The sequence below is a fragment of the Pteropus medius genome, unplaced genomic scaffold, assembly GCF_902729225.1.
Source record: "Pteropus medius unplaced genomic scaffold, Ma_sr-lr_union100, whole genome shotgun sequence".
Lineage (NCBI taxonomy): Eukaryota > Metazoa > Chordata > Mammalia > Chiroptera > Pteropodidae > Pteropus > Pteropus medius.
The window spans coordinates 4,296,624-4,307,549 of NW_024349505.1; the positions used below are offsets into that span (position 1 = coordinate 4,296,624).

General features: G+C 33.8%; 1 pseudogene; it reads left to right on the top strand.

Annotated features, from left to right (window-relative positions):
* Positions 1-8,531: 8,531 nt before the first annotated feature.
* On the top strand, positions 8,532-8,650 carry LOC120618149 (uncharacterized; annotated as a pseudogene).
* The last annotated feature ends 2,276 nt before the right edge of the window (positions 8,651-10,926 follow it).

Here is a 10,926-nt window from a genome sequence, read left to right on the forward strand (position 1 = left end):
CTTTTCTGGAAGAAATACCCTGGCACCTGGATTCTGCTAGCAGGTCCTACTTTGAAAATCACGTGTACGACATTGAAGGAGGAAAAGGAAGGGAAGTTTTCAAAGGAAAAAGAATTAAATCAATAGCCTAGATAGAGCCAAGGCTGGAGACAAAGGTAAATTCCCAGCAAGGTGAAAGCACATATTGAAAGTGAGCTGAAAGAGGAGTCACTAAAGGAGGTTGAAAGCATGAGCCATGACAAAACATGTGGGTGGATTAAGCCAGGGATTTAAAGATCTAAGCCTGAGAATTTGGGGAGGTTCGAGGATTTCCTTTTATGAAGGCACTATACAACCTTGCCTGGCCAAGACAGACTCTTAAAAAGTAATGAGAAAGAGAGAGAATGAGAGAGAGAAAGGATTCTCTGCAATTAGTATCACATATCCTAAAATGAGAAAGTAATAATACATCACAATTCATGTAAAATGAGAATGACATAGATTGTGTCAAAATATATCAAAAGACAATACAGAACCTAGACTGTTTAAGAAAAAGCAGATTAAAAGTTAGACTAGTTATATTTTCTCTATTTTCACCTAAATATGAGTATCTTCAATTCCTCAGAGAAGAGAAACTATTTGTATATTCAAGGAACTCATTGTGTTTTTATAAATCATCTTACCAGGAAATTACTAATTTTTCTGGGCGTATAATGTGATTTAGTCAAACAACAATTATTGTTTATCTTTAAACAGTTTAGAATTAAACAATATTTCAGACATTTTAATATTTGTTTATTCGACATTGAGCAAGTATTTTGGGGGCCTCTGCTATGTGAAAAGCCCTATTCTAAGTCCTGAGAATAAGACAATAAGCAAAAGGGGTAAAAATTCCTTTCCCTTGTAAAGCTTTCATTATAGTAAAAGAAAAAGAGGGGAGGAGAGGGGAAGAGAGGAGAGGAGAGGAAGATAGAAAGAAAGAAGGAAAGAAAGAAAAGTTAGAAAAGAAAAAGAAAGGCCATAAAAGAATGAAAGAAGGGCCAGTGTGGCTGGAGCGCAGTGTTGCGGGCCTTATAGATAATGAAAGCATAAATTTTGTACAGAATGGACACAAGTGATACCTGAAAAGAAGATTTTGGTGCCTGGAGTGGAAGAATGCATAATTGGCTGGCTGACAAGTTGCGACCTCAGTCAGCTTTCTTTTCTTTTTTACCTGTTTAGATACAAAAGGACTTTTGATACTAATTTTTTCCTCCTGTTTTTAAATGGAGCATATGGGCACATAAGCAAAATGGAGAGGAAGAATATTAAAGGTTTCTAATCTCAAAATTTCCAATACTTCTAAAATCCAAGAAATAAAAGTTCTCTGAAAAATTTTCAAAACAAAGACAGATTTACACTTTAAATTACTTAATAAAAAAGGAATCTAGCAATTTTCAGCAAAATATGACCACTAAGGAGAAGGTATCATTTCTAGACTACTTTACTTCTATTATATTCATGACATGGAAACACAAAAATGACCATATCCATAAGCTCCACTGTGTACACATGTGATCTTGATATTTTTGGCATGTTTTACTTCAAACTTTACCACATCTGAAACATCATCACCAATTGGAACAGGCCTAAATTTTGCCTCATATGTGACAGCCCGTAAAATTTTTGTTTTTCATGCTGAGAAGTTTTGAGAGACAGAGATTCTAATAATTTTCAACACAATATATCCATTTACCATCATATAGAATTCATCCTGGCAAAGAAAAAGGATGATTGTTTCTATAGCTGTCCTTTCATTTTCTCCCCAAATTATTATTTTTTTAATAATTCCAGGAAGTTAAAAACTAATGTGAAATACATTAAATTAGTTTTTAATTTAAAATTAGCTACTTTTTTCTACTTCTCTCCCCCAATTTTCCACATAATTTATAATGTTTACAAATAGTATAAATAAAACTCATATGAAATTCTAAGATTTCCATATGAATTTAATTCTCTTCCTCCAGATAAGGGTCCAATTCTCCCTTTCCTGTAGACTGTAAGACAAATTATATATCAGCCATATGTATAGCAATTGTTTTTTAAGTATTTGACCTAAGGGTACGTTTTTTAAAAAATAGCTTAGAGTTCATTAAATCATTAAAATTATTTCTTCATTTAAATGGTTTCAAAAGAAATTCAATGTCCAAGGTACCTTCCTCATTACATATACCCAAGAAAATGTAGCAAATAGATTAATGAAACTGATAAAACCGATAATTTATTTTTGCCATACTATGAAAATTCACAGAGAGCATGAGAAGTATAGTCTCATTAAGACTTGTAGTTCACTCTGCCAGAAGTGAGCACTTGCAATGGGTGAAAAGAAGAAAGATTTGGCTTTAAAACTAGAGATTTCTCTTTCATTTTGAAGATCCCTGGGAGATAAAAGAATTTTGGTTCCTAGAGAAATTGATAAGTGTTTCGGCACCTACCTCTGTTCCCCCATCTGGTTTGTGAACACTTGTTTCTAAATTTTCAAGATACCTGGAATCTCTGTAGCTGCATCTCCAACAAACAAGAGGGATTTACTTAGCTTAAGTTCACAGAGTGTATATAGTATTTTGACCTTAGATTTCAGAAATATATTTGCCTTTATTAAAAAATAAACTTGATAAAGTACTAGAAGAAGAACAAATATCTTTGTAGAGAAATTACTTGCTCGAAATGCCCATATCTAACCTGTAATTGACTTCTGAAAACCTCTGTGTGGAATAATTCACACTGAAGACTTTATAGGGAAAAATTAAATTGGAAGAACAAGATCACAAGTATTAATGTGAACGCCTCATAAATATGTTGCATTTTCACAAAACTAAAATAAAGTGATACTCATTATAAAGAAAACATTGATATTATACATATCTCAGTTAGTACTGATTGGCAATGAACAATTTGTCATCTTGTATTTTTATTTTTAGAAAGAGCAAGATGATTTTATAAATTGGTTTTACTGTTGTAATTATTATGATTGTGAGAGTCCAAAAATAACAGCCACCTGCCACCAGTAAATGTCCCATAAATATTATTAAATGAGTGAACTTAATAAATGAGCCTCCATTCAAATGCAAATGCTTTTGAGTTTATAGCTCAGAGATTCTAACCGCTCCCCCAGAAGCACATATTGAGACAAAGTACTAATCAGCAGATCCCTTGATAAAAGGCTTAGCTGACTCACTCCTAATAGACACAGGAGTGTAGTTCTAAAGGACATCTTGACTTTTCCTCAGCTTCCGTTATCTCTCTAGAGATTTTATTCCCACTTTTTTCTCATACTTTGTCTTTTGTTTTATCTCCCTTGTCTAATCCAATTTATCAGTTTCTTCTTTTCTAATATTCCAGCAATGACTCAAAAATCAATCTATGCTAAAATTAAATTATCAACATTACGGAAAAAGCATAAAGATGTAAAACCAAATATATTAAAATCTTACTTGCAAATTAATTGCAATTAGAATTTAATCTTGACTACTATTTGGGAATCAAAATCTTTGTAGTTTTCTAAAGAAACTTTGAAAATTCAGTCTACCTTTTCACATCCTGACTGTCTGATTTGGGCCATCTCTTTTAACAGGTGTATTCTCAGGGAACACAAACTAATTGCAATTTGACCAGACATAATTAAAATGGCAATTACTCCCTGCCCTCCCCCAATATATAATGTATTTTTAATTGATATTGGATTATTAGTCCCACTGATTTTCCCTTGAGTAGATAATATGGAGGTAAGTTTATATGGTAACTAACAAAGGAAAGAAATATTGCTTAATAGACCACAGACTGACTTGTTTGCAGAAAGCTGAATTTTCTCTTGTTCACCAAGGCACAGATTTGCTCTTACACCCATCGGTAACTGACTCCCAATTCTTAAATTAAAAAAAAAAAATCAGTTTGATTAGTACTCAGCTGCAAAAATAAGACTTAAACATCTGCCTGTTTCTCTTCTTAGATCATTTTCTCTGGAGGAAGTCTGCAGGACAAGTAGTGCTGAGATATCTTTATCACAAAGAACTATGGTCTCCTGAAAACAACCAGCATTAACTTGTCAAGTGTGTGAGTGAGCTACTTTGGAAGTGGATCCTCCAGCCCCATTCAAGCCTTCAAATGACTGCAGCCTCAACTGGCATCCAGACTGTAATTTGTTTCATAAGAAGCTCTGGGACCAAACCCCCAAATGAATCTACTCCCAAATTCCTGACCCACAGAAACTGTGAGATCTAAATGTCTTTGTTTAAGCTGCTAAGGTTTGGAGTAATGCAGGCATAGATAGCTGATAAAGGTTTTGACTTAGGATAATCATTCCACGATCCATCCTGGGCTATCCTCCTGGACTTTATCCTGCATCACAGTGATGTGGCAAATGTGTATGAGTACGATTCTCCATGCCAATAAGGGGATGACATTTGCTTTCTACCATGTCTCACTGTTTTGACTATTCCGAGAGAAAGACTTCAGACAAATCTATATCTCTCCAATTTTTTGCCATTATATTTCTCCCATTAATACATTTCCAGATCCCTTATTTTAAAAAAAAATAAAAAACTAAAGAGATATCCAAGCAATTCTGCTGTTTATGAATTATGTCAGAAGCATATTCCCCAAAATATTTACAAAATATCAAGAAAAGCTATACAGTTTTATTGCTGGGAATAAATGCCACAGGAAACAAGAAGAGCTCATTGGATGAGAGGAAAATCCTTTCTGTTCAATCTAATAAATCCCCATATTCTTTTAGACAGGGACCTTGGTCATTACATTTTCTTCTTCGTAGAGCTCCTTCAAGCAGCCCTGAAGAGGGGAAATAAATCAGCTAACTGAAGAGGTGCTTAATCTCTTTCTGAGGGCAGGAAAAACAGGGAGGACATTAGGATTCTTGGTTACTTTTACTGAAAAGTTTTTCCAATTTCCTGAGAATGATGTCATTTAGCTATTAGCTGAAAATAGCTAAGCTTAACTAATAGAAAGTGGTAAATTAAAAACAACAACAACAAAAAATACCTTCCGCTTTCAGAGGCTTAATATTAGCTTCACTAAATTTCTTATTTCAGGCATTATTCAAGCAATAATTATATAGAGTAAAAAAAAAATCTGTTTACGAGTTTTCTTCTGCCACAAATTTACCACCAACCTTACCAGAGAAAAGCTGGTATTGCACCTTTCCTTGTGAACTTATGTTCAGTTTTGAGTCCATTAAAAAAGATAAAGAAAGTAATAGGAGGATTTTGGCCCTTTTGGGAAGAACATCTACATTTATGTAGTACATACCCAGGTATTACGTGTAGCAAGCAGGTGAAGCTCACCAAGAGGCTCAGAGCGATAATAGTGTGAACAGAGGTGAGAAAGAGCTAAAAGAGACTGCATTTTCTAGGACCCTTTTTTCAGAGGTTTAACTGACAGATGTGGGACACGTGGTCATTTTCACAGCAGGCCCTACTTGTCAGTTATTCCTCTGTTGCTAACTCTGTGAATCAGCTTAATGAGGAGGTAGAGTTTAGAATTTCATTAAATGTCACTGCACAGCATTTCTGAGTATACCCTATTACCCACTTAAACTGTGCTGAGACTCACTTCCTCTCCTTACTTTTCCCTCCCCAAAGAGAATAAGAATTCCATCTACTTTTTGTTCCCCTTTAATCCTACTATTTATTCTTCTACTAACCAGTTACTTTAATATCCATAATCTTTTTATGATTCTCTCATCTTCTAATGAATCTAATACTCAGAAATCAAGAAACTCATAAGAAAATTTTTGCTACTTTGCATGTGTTGAAGTTTCATTCAATAGCATTGCCATTTGGGGGCAGGGGGAGATACACTTTTCCTTATTAGCAAACTAGCAATGTTTTAACCTACTTTCCATCACTAATACCGCTTTGCTTTTGAAAAATGCTAATATCCAATGAAATTAAACCAAGCCAGCCTGTCTTTTAATATTTTTTTTTTCCTTTTCACTCATAAAATGCATAATACTAAAGCTGATTGCCTGGCTGACTCCATTATTAGATAACCCCAAAATGTCAAATGGTACTGTTCAAATTAGGTGAGCAGAGCAAAATTACTCGTCCCATACAGGGAAATTGTGAATCACTATAAAATTGGTGAAAAGAAGAAAAGAAGCTTATAAGAGTTTCGCAGTTTGAAATTAATAATTGGGTTTTGAGGTCTTGTATTTGCTTCCCTTTATTTTCACTTCATTTCCATTTAGGTACTGGAAGCCAACTGATTTAGAAGGAACAATTAAACTCTCTTGACACCATGGATCTCCCCATAGTTGGGTCATGACACTGGGCAATTAGGTGGTCCAATGTAGGTCATTCAAAATATAATCAGCTTTCCTCTATTTTCTTACAAGAGATAGTTAGTGCTCAAAACTAATCACCAGTGTTGCTAGGTTGGTTTTTGTTCATTTTAGTTGTTTTTAGATCCTCTTCAGGGAGATTTCCATTATTATTAACTTTATCTGGGAAATGAAAGTTGGTTCTGTTCTTTCTATTCATTGTGACTGAGGCAGAACTCATGTAAACAGATCTTAAAACTAGAATTTTTCCATTAATGCTATACTACTACTAAGATTATGAGACTTTTGTCAAAGAAAATTGTTTTAATCAGATCCTGCTCATTCAAAAGAGTACTGTTTCATGGGACATAGTCTATTCTAGGTGATTCTAAAACTGCCTGCACCGTAACCGGTCCAGTTAATAACAGAAAGTAAATCAGAAAAGTAAGCCTTGAGAGCTCAGTGAGTAGTAGCCATGAGTAAGTGCAATTTTGTACCTTACAATACTTTCCCAAACAATAGAAATTGTTAAGATGGGAAAGAAGTCAGCAAGATAAAAAGCCTTAAAAACGTGACTCCAAAGTAACCATAAATTTTCCAAGAAAGCTATTCTATGGTCATGTGCCTTTTGGCAAAGCTCCCAAATAGTGAACATCCTTTTAGAGTACTAAAATAGAGGGGTATTGTAATGTCAGTTTTGGCATTTGACATTCCCTAGGTATGACATAACTGATATTCTGAGAATATTCCAAGGGGAGGTGCTAGAGGGAGATCCAATCTAAGTATCACCCTGTCTGGAAGTCTTTCCACATGCCCCTGCTCAGTGTTACTTCCCTCTCTTCTGCTTTCTTAGCACTTTCCTCGACGCTCTTTGAAGGTAACTTGAATGCTGCATTCACAACTTGTGAGTCTGCTTTCTCCACTAGATAGCTGCCCAACTCTAAATATGAGACTCAGTCAATTTGTGTTTCCAGAGCCTGATTCAGTATTAACACTCACTACATTCAATAACAAATAAATATATCGGCTATCATGAACTTATAATCTAGCAGAAATTCCCAGAAAATGCTTTATTTTTTTCCAATTTCACATGCACACAAAAAAAATGTTTACTTGCACATGATTCTAGGATATAGATGCTTTATTCTCTTAAGATTTGCTAATGTCATCAGTGAACTTCAAGCGACAATGTAATAATGTAGCTAGACCAGCATATAAAAACTTAAGTGATCTGCCCATGATGAGGTTAAATTTTTCACTTATATCTAACATTGAAACTACAAACACCCTGTTGAAACTGCAAATATTCAGTATGTGAACTATTTTCTCTTATATCGATACTAGAAACATATTAAATATTTATTTCCAATGATATGTAAGAATAATTTCCAATAGACTTCTGAGTTTTGTTTCATAATTATAGAGTTATGAACTAGGCTATAAGAGCCTAAACTAATTTATACATCTTTCTAACATGTATATTGCAAATGATTCAAGGTACATAAAAGTCATTTGAAAATTGTAAAGCACCACATCACCGGGCCCTCAAAATAGAAGAGCTAAGTTTTAAGTCCCTGAAACTAGACATGAATAATAAAGTTTCAGATACCAAATCTCAGGGAATAATCAGCTATAAGAGTTGATCTACCACTTCAATTCATTTCACATGTATTACTATAGATCTTTTGCTGAATATACAGCATATTAGCCTGAGTTACTGCAATTTTGAGCCTTAATTTTTTATGAAAGAAATGGCTTACTTTCTAGAAACCATTGTGACATCTGTGGGGAAATCATACAAGATTCCAGCTGTGTGGAAACATAATCTATACATGATGTAAAGAAGAATCAATATTGTTAATGATAGGTCAGGTAAGATTTGCATTCAGGCAGGGTTTGTTAGGGATTGTCAATATAAATAAATAAGGGATCTATGATATTGTTTAATTACAAGTGAAAAACAGATCTCACAATATTTTGTCAATCAATGGCCTTCTAGTCAAGAGAAGTACTCTATTTGGTCTATTAAATTGGAAACTAGTAGAAATTTAAGAGACAAAAAAATGTGGAGGTTTTTCTGCAGAAATAAGCTAGAATAGAAATTACCCAATGTAATTTTTTGAGTACATGAATCCAAAATTTCTAATTTTTACAAATTCAAAATCATGTCAAAGAGAAAAATGGGAAGATCTAGAAAAATTTACAGAGCTGTTTCTGTTTAAGCTTAAGCAAGATTGTCTATGGACATACTGCCCTGAACATGCCCCGTCCCATTTGATCTCAGAAGCTAAGCAGGGTTGGGCCTGGTTAGTACTTGCATGAGAGACCACCTAGGAAGACCAGGTGCTGTAGACATAAAAAATAAAAAATAAGGGATTGTAAGCTGATAAGGTCCTTGCAATCTGTGAGGTCAACCAAGTGTTTCCTCGCCTAAAAAAGAAAAAAAAAAGTTTAAGCAAGATCTCGCTATGCATTTAGAGAAAAGTTTAAGTTTTACTGTTTAGTTTTTTGATAATTTAAATTTCTAAAGGGAATATCAAGCTTTTTCTTTGGTTGGTGTAACTGAACTGTGATCTTATGTCACTAATCCAAAAATACAAGGCAGGGCATGAGGTCATGAATAATTCTTCCTCTCCTATACCTTAGAGTGGGGAAAAAAATTAGAAAGTGCATATAAATGCTGATTCAAGAGGTTTATGATATCAAAGATGAAAACAGTCATTTAATGCTACTTTATACTAAAATATTTTAAGTTTATTTTTCCATATAGATGTCACATGTACTTCTAATTATGGTATGTGTTGCCTGTATAAGAATGTATATTGTATATATATACATATATATGATTGCATATGTAAAACTTATATGTATATGCATTTTATATAAACATTTTGAGTATATTATATATTTATATACATTAATGTACTTATATGTAATTCTATAATTATATATATTTTTAGAATGTTTACTGTCTTACTCACCATCATCACTCTTAGCATTTGAAAGTCATAGCTGTACTTCTTCTCTTACCATTTTCTCTTTACATCACTCAAATCAAGTTTTGACCCTATTATCTCACTTAATGTGATCTCTGCAAGATCATCTTACTTGCATTTTTGTATTTGACCATTGATTATCTCTTCTTTCTTAAAATAATACTCCATTTGCTTTCAAGAGACATTATATTTTTCATTCTTGTTGTTTTCCCTCCTGGTTGGCCATTCCTCCTTAGCATCCTTTGTAGAAAACTTCACCTTGTCCTGGTCTCTAAGTTTTGGCATGCCCCAGAGTTTGGTTCTTGAGCCCAATCAGTTTTCTGTCTGTATTTTCTCTTTAGATGGTCTTATCCAGTTCTTTTGGCTTTAAACATCACCTACAGTTTTATAACTACCAAATGTAAATAACCTCACCCATGAACTTTAGACTAGGGTAGAAAAATTATTTACATGGCATTCCTATTTATTTCTAATGACATCTCGAACTTAACATACCCCAAACTGAATTTCCCTTGTCCCGTGTTCCAAATTTTAGTAAATTACAAGTGCATTTATCAGTCCCTTTCTTGTCTCTTATAACTTATACTCAGTCCATTAGCACATCCTGTTGACTCCCTTTTCTCAATAAGTCCACATATGACTAAGTGTTCCCAAAATTTCAGGGATCTTGACATCTAATTTCAATCCAAAACACATTAACTTTGGGAAACACTGTGTAGAACTGACCCAAATTATAATAGCAGGGACCTATGTAAAATCATAGCAGAGTGGACTGACCTCTTGAAGAAACGAGCTACTGGTAGTTACCATCTTCTCTCTCCTCTTAATCCCTCATCATACTACTTTATCATACTTGTGAAGAAAATAATATATGAGTAGCACAAACCTTAGAAATATGTGACAATAATAGACCAATCCTATATGCAAACTCTTCACATTTTAAAAAGTGCTATCCCAACCATTAGTTCATTTGATTCAGAAAACCTGAAAAAGCCATCATTTATGTAGTATTATGATATCTTTAATGGTACGAAAGTTTTTACAATTGGGATAGAAAATTATTTTCTAAAGTCACAAACAAGAAATTAGTCATGTATGGCCACTGAGTCATATTTTTCATCTTAAAACCTTACTACTGATGCATAGAACACCAAGACAGACACAATTCTTATTACCACATTTTATATGTGTGCTACCTATCTGCTTTTCCCTCCTCTTGTTTCATTTCTGTGTATTATAGCCATAACAACATCATACCCACTCTCTGCTTCGTGCTTTTTAATACAATAATCTCCATCACTTTGGAATACTCTATCTTCTTTGCTAAAAAAATTCCTTATCAATGATCAGGTCTCAACTAAATTGTCACTTTCTCTAGAAAGTGATACTCTAGAAAGTGATACTCTATTTTTCTCCCACTGGACTCATAAGTTCAGCAGTGACTGGACCGTATTTGCAGCTGGTTTGGTACACCCCAGAGCCTCAAGTTCAGAGATGGTTTATTGTAAAACAAAGGAATGATGAGTGACCATAAAGTTTGAACATTAAACCTTACATGTAGTGTACCTGGTTCAGATACTTATCCATAATTGCCTATTAAAAAAAAAAGAAAAAGAAAAAATTGATTTTAGCTCT